Here is a 13976-nt window from a genome sequence, read left to right as displayed (position 1 = left end):
AAATTAGCAAGCATTCCGATTAAGATAATCAGACTCAGTAGGCAAAGCTTAAAGAAAACAAATATAGTTTCTAGTCTTATTGTGACATACAGGAAAGAAGCAGGGAAAAATAATAAACTAAATTAGTGTTTCAATAAGAGAAAATAATGTGCCTTTGGAATCAATAATCCAGCTTATTTTATTCATCCTTTTTTTTTGTTTGTTTACTTTTTAAGTTATGGTAGTCCTTAATTGCATGAGTCAAAACTTTCTACATGAATTGCAAAGTTTTTATAATGAAAAATGATGTTTTTATATCAATAAAAAATGATGCTTTTTTTATTGATAAAACTGGAACAATAAAGAGCCAAAACAGACACAATCATTGTTCTCATTGAATTGACAGACATGTCACTTAATAACATATTAAACAATAAAACTGCATCTGTGATGAGTGCTGTGAAGGAAGGCGAGTGGTTCTAAGGAAGTTTTTAATGGTGTTGATTGCGTAACTTAGGTAGTGAAGAATAGAAGGACCAGGAATAGACTATTCAAAGGCCCTGTGGCAGAGGGAACATGCCAAGACAGAGGAATTGAAACCAGGCCAGGATGACAGCAGCAGAGAAAGTGCAAGAAATCATGGTGTGAGCTGATGATGTTAGGTGGGTGGGTGGTCAGCCAACCATGCCAGGTCCTGAAAGGCACTGAAGATTTTAAGCAGGAACCATGGATTGAAAGGGATTCAAGCAAATTTATGAGATTAGATGAAACATTGCTACAGTTGTGATAGTGAGCAGTTAAAGAAAATGAAAGAAGATTAATTTTTAAGAGATGCTTACGGAGTAAAATTGCCAATACTGAGCAGTAGACTTGATGTAGGGAGTGAGAGACACTCAAGTGTTAAGGCTGTTCCCTTCGGAGGTTTCTGAGTAAAGCAATAGGACAAAAACACCACCTGAGGACACAGTTTTAAAATAAAGTTCTTGTGCAAGTCAGGGGATTATTTATCACAACTGACCACAAGAACAAATGCTTATTGGGAACCTCCCTGGTTGTGGTCCAGTGGCTAAGACTCTGAGCTCCCAATGCAGGTGACCTGAGTTCAATCCCTGGTCAGGGAACTAGATACCACATATTGCTTTTAAGAGTTCGCAAGCCGCAACTATGGACAGAGGAACCTGGTGGGCTATGGTCCATGGGGATGCAAAAGAGTTGGACAAGACTCGACAATTAAACAACAGAAACCCCAACTAAAAGATCCACAAGGAATATAGAAGATCCTACCTGCTACAGCTAAGACCTGGCACAGCCAAACAAATAAAGAAAAGTAAGTATTTTTAAAAAAAGAACAAATGCTTATTATATCTTAATGTATATGAATTTTGATCATGATATGTGCCCAATTAGAGAAGAATGAGGCATTTCTGTACCATCCTCTGTTCTGTATATGCTCTGTTATCGTTCTTAAGACATTATAATTTTTGGTGTACATTTGTCTCCTTCACTGGACCATGAATTCCATGAGGGCATACACTAGGTCTTATTTATATTTCTTGCAGTCAATCAAGTTTCTGGCCTAGCAGCTCCTCACATACTTGCAAAGTGAAATACTTAGGTCAAGAATCCAACTTTAAAATTTTCTATTTTTCAAATTATTTTTAGTGTGATTGTACATTTAGAAACAAAAATCTTTATATAAAGTTTATCAAATTCAAAATTCCAAGTTAATAACGTCATGTACTCATTCACATTTTATTCATAAAATTAAATGTGGTTTTAGCCAAATGGCCACATTACTGGTAGGATCAGATTTAACTGTTGGCTGGCTTTCGAATAATATTAATAGCAACCACAAGCTAGAATAGAATATAATCTGAAATTTCTGTATAAGAGGCTTATTAATTTTACATCATTAGCACAGTGATTTATAGTATGATTAAAAATATGTGGAATAAATTAATATTAATTTCTTGAATTTTTCTTCTTAGAGATGTGTCAAAGACAAGGTACTTTTTTCATTCTGGTCAGCAGATGGCACTGTTTTACTTTATTTAACTGATAGAGGGTTGTTACTAGGAATCCTTGGACTTATAATTTAGACAACCTATTAAATTATACTTTAGAGAATTAATTTTATTTAATTGTACTTTGGAGAGTTAATTTTATACTTTTTGATCTGAAAATCAATATAGAATGGGGATGGTTCAGATAAAAAATAATTCACACACTTTGTTTTAAAGTCAACCTGAACTTTCTTGAATCCTACTTTTTTTTTTCCAAATGTTCTCATTTTTATAAACAACAGGAAAACTCAGTATATTCTACTTTGTCCCTTAGCTTTATTTCTGAGAAAGATCAATATTGAACAGTACTTCTGGAAATAAATTTAAATTATTTTTAAACTAAGGTGACATGGTTAAACATTTCATTGGGCTTCTGTTTCTTATCTGTAAGATTATGCCTTTCATTTCTGAAGTTTTTAAACTTGAGAGTGCGTCAGATCTTGGTTTTATTCAGGGTACCACCAAATATACACTATGTGACCTGTAATAAGCCATTTGAATTTTTTGCCAAATTCTTTTAAAGAGTAAAATAAATCTAGTCCACAGACTACTATATTTAACCTGTATAAACCTTGTCAAGGTACTGTTTTAAAAGTCTAAACTCTCTATAAAGAAATATAAGGAACTGAAAATTAAGAGAGCTTTCAAACTAAGTAGAAATACAATTCATTAACAACGAAGTGTTCAAAATACCCTATTGCTATTATAATTATGATCATTATAAAGAGCAACAGCAAAATTGTTACTATTCAATTTCCTCATGTGGTTATGTGACTCTTCAAAATTTAAAGCTTTACCTTGTATTACTTATTATTTGTATAATCTGAGTAAAATTACAAAAACAATGCTCCAAGCTACAACCTGACCACCCCCCTAAAAAAACCACGCAAAACAAAGGATTCCAGTACCTCTTTTGAATGTATGTATAAGAACAGAAAAAGTCTCTAATTAGAACTTTCTAAAAGCATTTCTCCCCAATTAGAGTGCAGTAATGACTCTAAATGGCACTGTCTGGAGGACAGCTCATCAGTTAATTATAAGGAGTTCTCTAAATTGAGGAGTGAAGAATGATACCAAATTTCAATCAGTGCAGATAAATATGGCTTGTCATTATTCACTTGAGAGTTTAGACAGTCCATCTAAAGAGGAAGAGGTGGAACAGAAATACTGTCTTTTCTAAAAGAACAGAAGTTATGAGAATAAAACTGAACATTTGCCCAAGACCATATTCTTGTCTAGGGTATGTTTTTTATAGTCATTCAATTCCCCTGATCCTGAGAGACTCTGATTTGCTTGCCCAGTTTATTTTCCATCTGGCTCTGTCAAGCAAGGGAAAACAATATGGCATTTCTATTGTTGTATCTAATAGCCTGGGAAAATGGACATATATTTTAAAAACAGTAGTTACGTAATTTGAAAACATGCTGACTAAAGCTTCAATTCCTTAGCATTTTTATGTTCCAGCATAATTAGCCTTCTAGTCTTCTAGTAATAAACATCTTAAAATTCTATAACTTAGTTTCATTTATCTCTGGGATAATTCTACCTGTTCAAGTTTATTTAGTGTTAAATGCAAGTGTAAAGAAAATACTTGTTTACATAACAAATTGTCAAGACCCATTATTTATTCTAACAATTTTCCAAAATTCTACTATTTTTCATTTTCCTCTTCTTACTTTTGCATCAGCCAAAGTTACGCTTTGGTTATTCATGTTCGTAGAATTCTCAATCATGTAAAAAACAAATATGGGTCTTATTTGTCACAGATATCCTCTTGATTACGATTCTCCACAATCACTTTATTCATGAATAGTAAGTCGGGGACCAGCCTCTGCTTAGAAATAGCCCTTCGTGTTTGCTCTATTCCCAGAGGACTTTGCTGCACATGCCTCGATCTCCTTCCATCTGGCCTCTGCACAAAGGGTTTCCCTGACTTTAATACAATTCTTTGTTTTATAGAAGACCTTGAGTTTATCTGAGAGTGAATACATGTGCAACAATAGCCATGTTGCCGGAGAACCTGATCTGACCTTTTTTTTTTTGTTACCAAACCCTAAGATGACAGAGAAACTATTAGCCAGCAACAAAGACTAAAGAAGGTAAGGGCTGTAATGATGACGGATTTGAAACAGAGCTGCAAAATAGTAAATATGAAGGGCCTGATTTTTCCTGGGCACTATCCCCGTTAATTCAGAGCTTATGTTTATATGGCTTCAGTAAAAGTGGAGAAAACTTGCTACATTTTTATCACTTTTTTCAAGATTTTATCTGTCAGTATTTATTTTCTATCAGTGAAAAACCTTCGTGAGATTTTGTTTGTAAGACATTAACAAGGGGTGTATTTGTATACTATCCATACACATCATTGCCGTGTATTTTCTTCAACAGAAAAATGCTTATAATTGAAGTGTAAATGAATGTAACTTATCAGTGTGAATAAAATCTGATAAGTTCCCTGAAACCTTCTATATAACTGAAAATCCTTTTAAAATGCATGCAGGTCTCATGTTTAAGACAACTGTCTTTCTTAATCAATGTTCATGTTATCCATTTTATTGTCTAAAAACAGTCACTCATAAGGAAATAATCAAGAATTTTGTAGTAATTTTGTCTAGTAATAGACTGGAGAAACACAAAATCTAAATAAACACCTAAAGACCAAAAAAGAAAACACACACATACACATATCACCTTACAAAATGTAGGTGCTTTGTTTTCAATAATTTATTCTAAACTGTATTATGGGAAGATGTCTCAAAGACTTTACTTGGGTTTAAAAGTTTTACATGCTTATACACGTTGTTGATTTCAAATAGGAGAATTACTAGTACTGAAAGATGGCAACTGAAATCTGAAATCTAACAAGGTACCAGTTACTCTGTAAAGATCAAGGAAGATTAGAACTCCACCTCCCAAAGCATACCAATATTTTTTATTAAAATTTATTTTTAGATTTGTTTTGGCACCGTCTTTTCAGTTTGAAACACATTTTTATAATAACGTGACATTTGAATTTTTAAAAATCACTTTAAATTATAAAACTATATTTAAAAACATTTTCCCCTGTAATTGGCCTATTGAAGGGAATAACCTTTGAATACACCTCATCCTCTTATTGGGAAAGGGCAAGGTGCTTTTTTTTTTTTTGGATAGGCACTGTGACCCCACCCCCACCCCCACCCCCAAGTGCTCACATTTAATATCCCTTGTATTTGTCAACAGTGCTGAATCTTGAAGTAATCTGTGAGTGAATCCTTACAAATGGGTCCAATTTGCCAAATGCCAAGTGGCTAAACAGAAGCAAACAGCAAGTCCAGCTTGCTTCATCTTTAGTAGAGGAAATTCACAAGCTTCTGTAGATTGCAGTGTTAGGAAAAACAAGTTTGTCATTAGAACGATGAGGTGACCACTTCCCCCCTCTAAGCCTGTCCACTCAGAATTGCTGACTCAGTTTGTCTCCACTGCCAGTAAAGTATGCCCCACACTGTCCACTGGGTTGATTAGCAACCAAACACAGAGGGGCAAACTGATAATCGCTTAGCAGTTCTAAGGTTTACCAAAACGTGCTAATTGGGTCTAAACACTGTGTATGTTAGGACTGCAAAGGTATCCATGATGCCCTTTAGAGGAAGGGGAAAAATAACCCTAAAATCTTAAGGCGACCAGTTCAAGGTCACTGAAGGAAGGCAACTGAGATGGGGGTCTTGAATTCCTCTGTCCTCTACGGGGTCGAAGCCCAAACACCACAGCCTCCAGGAGTTTCAAAGCTGCCTAGTAAAACAGCTTAGCGTGGGCAGTCCTTTTGTACTCCAGCGGGAGTAAAATTAACGCAGCCTGCCGTCCGTCTGACAGCATCCAGCAAATGGGTGTAGGGTTAAGGAGAGCAGCGCCCAGCTGTCCTTTCTCAGCTGAGTCTTTTTGAGAAATTGGGACCGAGGCGGGAGGTGGGGAGGGAGCGCACCGCCGGCGAGGGGCAGGGGCTGCGAGAGGGGAACGGGAGTCGCTGGCTGCGGGCAGGACGTGGGGAAGGAAGGAAGCTGGGGTGTGTGCCTCTGGAGAGGGAAGGCTGAGGGGAGAGGGACCAGAGTGAAAAAGAGGGGGGAGGGCAAAGTCAGGCTGAGAGAGTCGAGCGCCCGCTGCCAGCAAAAGGGGGAGACGAAGCCAGCTGGTCAGAGTGAGGAGGGGGAAAGCGGGAAGCCGAGGGAAGGGAAGGAAGTCGGGAAAGAGGAAGGAAAGGCAGGAGGGTTCAGAGGAAGGAGCCGCTGCAATTTCTGCGGCCGGCTCAGTAGGAGGAGCAGGAGGGGAAAGAGGAGGATCCAGAGTCAGTCAGTCAGTCAGGCAGCAGCGGGAGGTGGAGAAAGGAGGAGGATTAAAGATGGCCACCAACCGCTGCGGGGAACGGCAGCAGCCCCTCACTTCCCGGGATGGTCCCTGCGGGGCGGCCCGGCCTTGATGGAGAGAAGAAGCCCGAGAAGCGCCGAGGCTGAGGCGGCGGCGGCGGCGGCGGCGGGGACCCAGCGAGGAGGAGGAGGACGACGCGGGGGAGCAGGGAGTGGGGCAGGAGAAGGCAGAGGAGGCGGTGGCGGCGGCGTCGCTGCCCCGGCCGCCTAGCGCCGCTCGCTGCACGGCCCCGGCCGACCGGCTCCCGCACCCCGCGGCCGCAGCCTCGATCGCGGCCCGCAGCCCCATCTTCCCCCCGCGCCGTGGGGCTCCCGGGCCCCTCCGTGGACGCCGCGCCCGCCGCCCCCTCCCCGTCGCCAGCGCGCCCCCCGGCCCGCCACGGTCCCCGCTCCCGGCCGGGCCAGCCCGCGCCCACCCGCCGTCCGGTGAGTGCCCCCCGGCCCCCCGCCCCGCGCGCCGCGGCCGCTTTGTTCGTGCGGGGCGGAGGCGCTGCCCACTCGCGGCCCTGCGCACGCTGCCCCTGGGGGCGGGGGGGGGGGACAGGCCGCGGCCCAGCTGCCATCCTCCCCCGGGATCGCGCTGCCCCGGGGCCGCCGCCGCCGCTGCGGGGCTGGCGGCCTGGCCTGTGTCCTCCACCGCGGCCTGGAGAGGGCGCCGTCGTGGTCCTGTCGGCGTCGGGGTCAAGGGCTGCGGGCGGTGGGGAGCGATGCTGGGGGTGTTTCGGGGGGTGGGGGAGGCGAAGCCCGGACGTTACCGCGTTTAAGCAGTGGGGGCGTAACCTGGCGGTCCAGGGATCCGGGACCGATCCGGCGCCCCTCCGCCAGACCCCGCGGGGTCTCAGCTCGCGGAGCCCACCCCCCTCCCCCCCCGCCCCGGGCACTGCCGGGCGAGGCCTCCATCCCTCGGGCGCTGTCTCCGAGGCTGCGGGCCTCTCCTGGCTTATTTTCCAGCCCTGCTCCCCCCCCCCCCCCCCGCCAAACCCCCACGCCCTGTGCTGGAAATCTTCGTTTGTGCAAGCAACTGGAGATGCTCCCGCGGAGCGTGTTTGCCTTTTTTTTTTTCCTCTTGTACCGGGGATGCAGTGGCATCGCAAACATTCACGGTTACGGTGGGCTTTAAATAGCAGTTGTGACCTTTTCGACCAAAAGCCATTTAGCAGACCTGGTCAGTGTTTGATCTTCAGGGGCAGCGTTTCATTGATTTTTTTTTTTTTTTCATTGAATTCCGAAATCCACGCTATTAGGTTTTCCTTTTTCTGAAATAATCTGATAAAACCGATTGAAAGGATGTTTACTATATGTGAACCCTTGTCTGTACTTCCAGTGCCTTAAAAATGGTTGTTTCCTGTGGGAAAATGGTGCTGCTGCATACGAAAAACTATTTTTTGTTCCGTGATGGGCATGAGTTGGTTAGTGCCAAGTGGCTTCTGTTGTCTGAAAACCAAACAATTAAAAAAAGAAAGAAAGAAAAAAAAACCTTTTGCGTTGAGATAGCAGCAGATTTCCAGGTTGAAATTACTTGATAGCAGGTTTGGAACAGTTTCCACCATCAGACGCTGTGACAAACAACATAAAACAGGACCAAAAATATGTTGATTAAAAAACAAAAAAAAGCTTGATGTGCTAGTAGTGCTTAGGTCAAGAAAAATATAAATCTGATTTGAAAATAAAACTTTAACGTGAACATGGGACTCTAAGCATAGGAATTAGTTTGATTTCTCTAAAAGATATTTAAAAATACGTATTGTATTAGATTGATTTGGGAACCCTTCCTACAGTATTTGAACATCAGTGGTGCATGTTAATGCTTGGAACCTTTCATTCTTCTGCTGGTAGGTTTCTACTACTAGTGTCTTTTTACGAGTTTATATTGATTCATGTAAAAAATGTTATGCTTCTAGTTTAAAATTTCTGTAAAAAGGAGATATGAATTACAAACATGATGTTCTGGTCTTACTTGCAGAATCTTTTTCTTTCTTTTTTAAGAGTTAATGACAGTGTACTATTTCAGTATTATTTGGGTTCTCTCCTTTGACGATTCTTAAATTCCACTACTCAGCGTTGCAATTTTAAGAGTTTACATCAGGCATTTTCAATTTCATGCATGTGCTCTAGAAAGTCCTTGAATCCTTGGAAATCATATGCAGAATGTAGCATATATTTGCATTTTTTCCTGGGTAAAGAGTCCAGAGTCAACACATTTTCAAAAAGATCTGGCTCTGCAAAAAATTATAAGCCACTGGATATATAATTAAAGAATAAATCTGTATTTGGAAAATTAAAAATCTTAGGATTAGATTTGATCATTTGTTATCTTTCCCTTCCAGTTATGTCTAAGAAATGCTTGTTATTGAGGATTTAGCTCATAGAAGTCTTTTTTCCTGCATTCTTACTGAAGCCTTAGGAAAATGTTGATCCCATTTTACAGATGTGGAAATAGATACTGAGAGATGCTTGTTCAATCAAAGTGACAGCCAACTGGTGGGCCAACAGTTCAGCCCAGACTATAACACCAGAGCCAGCACTCCTAATAATAAGGCTGTACTCCTCTCTATGTCAATGATAGCATTTGCTTGATGTTAAAATTAGTATTTGATGCTTGACTACCATAGAAAAGTGGATCTGCTGTTATCATAACACAAAATACTATGCAGTTTTAGAGCCTCTGACTCTGCGTAGGAAGAGACCTTAGTGATACTAACCTCTCTTAATAGTACTAGTCTGAAATGACACTCAAAGTAGGGCCATTTCTACTGTGTCTTTGGCAGGATTATCCAGACTCTGTTTTTAATACTTCCTGTGACCACAAGTTCACGTTTTCAAAAATGTTTTGAAGTATTTTTTCTGTTTATGTGAGTTAAAATCTGCCTTCTTGATATTTCAACAGATTAGTTTCCAGTTCTTCCTTTGTATCATTTGTCATCCATTAAAGGATTAATAGATAAATAACTCCTATTCCTACATTTTTTTTGTAGGCAGGTTTTTGAGATTAATTTATATGTGGTGAAAAGTCTTGGCAGACATATACAGTTGGCTCATCACCACCACAATCAACATATGAAACATTTCTATCACTCCAAGCAGTTCTCCCCTGCCCCTTTGTAGTGAATCCTTTCCCTCTGCCTCTGCTGATGCTAAGTCACTTCAGTCGTGTCCGACTCTGTGGGACCCCATAGATGGCAGCCCACCAGGCTCCGCCGTCCCTGGGCTTCTCCAGGCAAGAAGACTGGAGTGGGTCCCTCTGCCTCTGCCGCTGCTGCTAAGTCGCTTCAGTCGTGTCCGACGCTGTGCGACCCCGTAGACGGCAGCCCACCAGGCTCCTCTGTCCATGGGATTTTCCAGGCAAGAGTACTGGAGTGGGTTGCCATTACCTTCTCCGCCCTCTACCTCTAGCCCCTGCTAATTGTTAATCTAAGTAATATCCCTGTTATCTTGTCTTTGTAGACAAGAAATTTATGTCTATATAACAGAAATGAAATCATACAGTATGTAGTCTTGATGTCTTTCATTTATCGCAATACTTTGGATATTCATTAAGTTGTTTCTTGTGTCAGTAGTTTCATCAATGGAATGCTGATAAACTTGTAACAACCTGTCCTCCAAAGGAAAAAAATCCCAGATTGGTAGCATCTGCTAATTATTGCAGTGTAAACATGCTCATCTTGGCCCACATTGAGCTACCTAAATCAGCTTGTAAAACTGAAAATTTAACAGTAGGCTGTCCTAAGCTGTACCAGTTGGCCCCAGCACACCACTAAATTTGTTCTTTTGTGCTGTTGAGTCCCTCTCCATTACAATAAGGTACCACAGTTTGTTCATTCATTCATGAGTTAGACATTTAAGTTGTTCCCAGTTTTGGACAGTTATGAATAAAGCTGCTATAAACCTTTATGAACAGGTCTATGGACAGGAGAAATGTTTTCAGTTTTCTTGAGATGCACCTAGGAATGGGATTACTGGGTCCTATGAAAGTGTATATTTTATCAATATTAGTTACTTCATATTGAACTGCCAAACTGTTTTCCAAAATGACTATACTGTTTTGAATTTCTATCTGTGTCAATGTAAGAGAATTTTGGTTATTTCTGTACCCTTGTTGGCATTTAGTATTGTCAGTTATTGAAATTTTAGCTCTTTTGTTATATGTGTAAAAGTCTCCTTTAATGGTTTCGACTTTTTAATTCTTACTTTCCGCAGCATTTGAACCAATATAGAAAGTTTGTGACAGATACTGCTAAATAATTTTTTGGCTTGGTCATCAGTCACGTTCTCAATATGAAGGCGGTAACACTTTAAGGCTGTTTCTTTGAGTTTCTTATTGTACAGTTGGCTTTCATGTATTAAAATTCCTTTTATAGGGACTTTTCCTTATAAAAGTCCAGTGGCTGGGACTCTGCGCTCCCAATAACAAGGGCCCTGGTTAGAAAGTTGGTTCCCACGTGCCACAACTAAGACCCAGTGCAGCCATATAAGTAAATAAATGAGTTTTTTTTTAATAAATATTTTTTTAAAAAAGTTTTTATAATGAAACCATCACTGAAGAATTCTAATACTTAACCCATAACATTTTTTAAAATGTGACTTTAAAAAAACTAGGTGAAGTTTTGTTTCTTTAAGGAAAATTTAGGGTTAAAAATCCTCAAAATAATCATAAAGCATTTCTTCAATTTTTAGCTGGACTTAAAGGGAAAATAGTAGACTGAAATAATTTAAACATGTGGTCTTTGACGTCATCCCAGGTGTTGTAAGGAGCATGAACCCATGAATAATTGTAGCATGACTTCAGTCTTTAGAAAGCTGAGTTTCAAGTAACATTATGATGTGCGTTACCCTCCCTTAAGGTGACTTTTGAGCAGAGACTTGATGCATTTAATGGAGTGAGAGTTTTAGAGCTGGGGGAATAGCAGGTGCTGAGGCTCTGAAGCAGGAGGATGTTGAAGTGTTGGGAGAACAGTCGGGTTGGCTGGAGGGAGGTGAGAGCTGAGGTCAGGGTGGTGGAGGCCCACAGACCGCGTAGGCCAGTACTCTAAGGACTCTGACTTCTGCTCTCGGTGAGTTTGAGCCTGAAGTGTGTCCAGTGCGTGAACAGAGAAGTGTTGTCTCCTGCTTGAAGTTCCTACGGTGTGCCACCCTCTCCTGCCTGCAAGCTGGTCCTTGTCCAGGAATGGTGCATGGTCGGCCCTCCCCTGTGGGTCCCCTTGGCACCCTTTATCATACCTCTACTTAAAAGCTGCTTTATTTGTCTTTATCTTCTCCCCCTAGATGGAGATCTTAGATTTTTCTTTTAAACCTCTGAATTCCTGTTTCATTAGATGAATGCCTGCTGAATTATGGAATTGCTGAAAATGGGGTTAATCATTGAAAACTGGATAGGAGATACCCAACAGTATTGCTCACATGGAGGTGGATTCTGTTTTGCTGACCGCTGTACATTTAGTGCTGGGGCAGTGAGCTGTGCATAATAGGTGCTCAGTAAATACTTGGTGAATGCTTGAGTGCACATCCGTGTGCTAGCCTCTGCTGGCTTTTTCCTCTCTTCCTATAAGCCCATGGGCAGACTTCCTCCAAATCCCTTAGCATGTTTCCCTATGGTCTTATCCTTCCTCTGATTGCATGCTCAAGAAATGCCAAATACATAGGAAATTCACTCGTTCATTCCTTCGAAACAAATGTAATAATAAAGCAGTGTAGACGATTTCTCTCCAAGCTAAATAGATAGGGTTCCTTGTACAGTGTTTTGGTTCATTCTAATGTAGAATGAAAACATTCGCACTTCTGTTTTCCTTTCTTTAGTGAGAATTTTTGAGATTACTTTATTACTGGGCCCCCAGATCTTTAATAAGCAAGACACTGATTATTTAATAAACAAGACACAAGGTCTAGAATATCACTTCTATAAACAACTGAAGCAGGAGCCTTGCAGAGTGTGAAAAAAGTAGTATCAGAAATAAAGTCAATGGTATTTTGTAGTGTGTTTTATTTGGTTGAACAGGCAGTTGCGTTTGCTATATTTACCTGACTGGATGGATGTAGAGCTTTGGGGTTTTGTACTGAGTTTATAGAAATGTCAGGCTCCAGAACAGAGACCCTCAACTCTGAAACATCTACGTTAATCTTTTTTGTTTGTTTTAGCTGAGTCTGGTCTGAGCTGTGGCCTGCATATGGCATCTTAAACATGCAATTGTTAATAGTATTGATAACTCCAAATATCTCCATCCTTACATCTCAGGATTCCTTGTTCTGTCTGATACTCCTGCATGTCTTTGAACCTGCAGGAGAGGGACAATGGGAGATGATAGGTATTGTACCTGCAGAAGCTGCAAGACCTGAGGCAGAAAATTTAAAGTAATGTCTTTTAGTGATATGAGTCATTTTTCTTCCTTTTTTTGTTAAGCCAAAAAATTATTGTGTACTTGGGCTTCCCTTGTGGCTTAGCTGATAAAGAATCCGCCTGCAATGTGGGAGAGCTGGGTTTGATCCCTGATTTGGGAAGAACCCCTGGAGAAGGGAAAGGCTACCCACTTCAGTATTCTGGTCTGGAGAATTCTATGGACTGTATAGTTCATGGGGTCACAAAGAGTTGGACTCTGCTGAGCAACTTTCACCTCACTTCACTTCATAGATTTTTGTGTGTGTAAAAGATCATAAATATTGGATTACTGATCATCATAGTGTTGTAATCTATCGTGGCAAGTCTAGTGATAATATGCCCTGTATTTTTTTTTTTTTTAATATATGAAATATTTTGTGTATCTTAGCCCAGTTAATGGGGATACTGTTTGTATTTTGATCAACTACACTGTGATTTCAGTAAGTGCTGAAATTTGGTTTGGGTTTTTTTGTTGCTGTTTTAATGGTTATTTATGAGTTGGGCCTTGGTTTTACTTCTCTAGAAAATGGCAACCCACTCCAGTGTTCTTGCCTGGAGGATCCCTGGGACGGGGGAGCCTGGTGGGCTGCCATCTATGGGGTCACACATAGTCGAACACGACTGAAGCGACTTAGCAGCAGCAGCAGTGGAAAGATATGAGTATTAAATTTGCACATTGGTTTCCTTAAAAGAAAATTATTAACAACTTAAATTTGTTTCTTTCCCATGAATTTTCTTTATTAAAAAGAACATTTTGTCACCTGCATCTATTCGTGTGTAGTATATTCGAGTATGACTTGCTGTGCTAAGTTGCTCAGTCGTGTCCGACTCTTTGCAACCTCATGGACTGTAGCCCGCCAGGCTCTTCTATCCATGCAATTTCCCAGGCAAAAATGCTAGAGTGGGTTGCCATTTCCCTCCCCAGAGAGTATGACTTGGTACAGAGTTAATGCAGTTAGTTATTTTAAGTTCAGTATACATTGTTTTATGATCAGATGCTGTTGTACCTGAGCAAACTTGAGACTTGTACTGCGGCAACCCTTTTTATCATTATGCCAACTCAATAGCAGATACTCCTAAGTATCTACTGTTGAAAACAGAATCCCTCCTCAGTAAAGAGACCTAGGCAGTACTGTACTTATGCGTCTTGATAAGACTTCAGGT

General features: G+C 40.9%; 1 protein-coding gene across 21 annotated transcripts in view; it reads left to right on the top strand.

Moving 5' to 3' along the window:
• The first annotated feature begins 6374 nt into the window (after positions 1-6374).
• The window catches only part of WDFY3 (WD repeat and FYVE domain containing 3), a 281234-nt gene continuing 273632 nt past the window's right edge, over positions 6375-13976 (top strand). For all 21 annotated transcript variants that reach the window (XM_060417370.1, XM_060417369.1, XM_060417383.1 and 18 more), the window contains exon 1: positions 6375-6868. The gene's annotated coding sequence lies outside the window, so the exon portion shown is untranslated. The remainder of the gene's footprint in view (positions 6869-13976) is intronic.

This window comes from Ovis aries, chromosome 6 (assembly GCF_016772045.2).
Source record: "Ovis aries strain OAR_USU_Benz2616 breed Rambouillet chromosome 6, ARS-UI_Ramb_v3.0, whole genome shotgun sequence".
In the NCBI taxonomy this organism is placed as follows: domain Eukaryota; kingdom Metazoa; phylum Chordata; class Mammalia; order Artiodactyla; family Bovidae; genus Ovis; species Ovis aries.
Note: the sequence above shows the minus strand (reverse complement) of the source record. Positions and strands in the feature narration are given on the sequence as shown.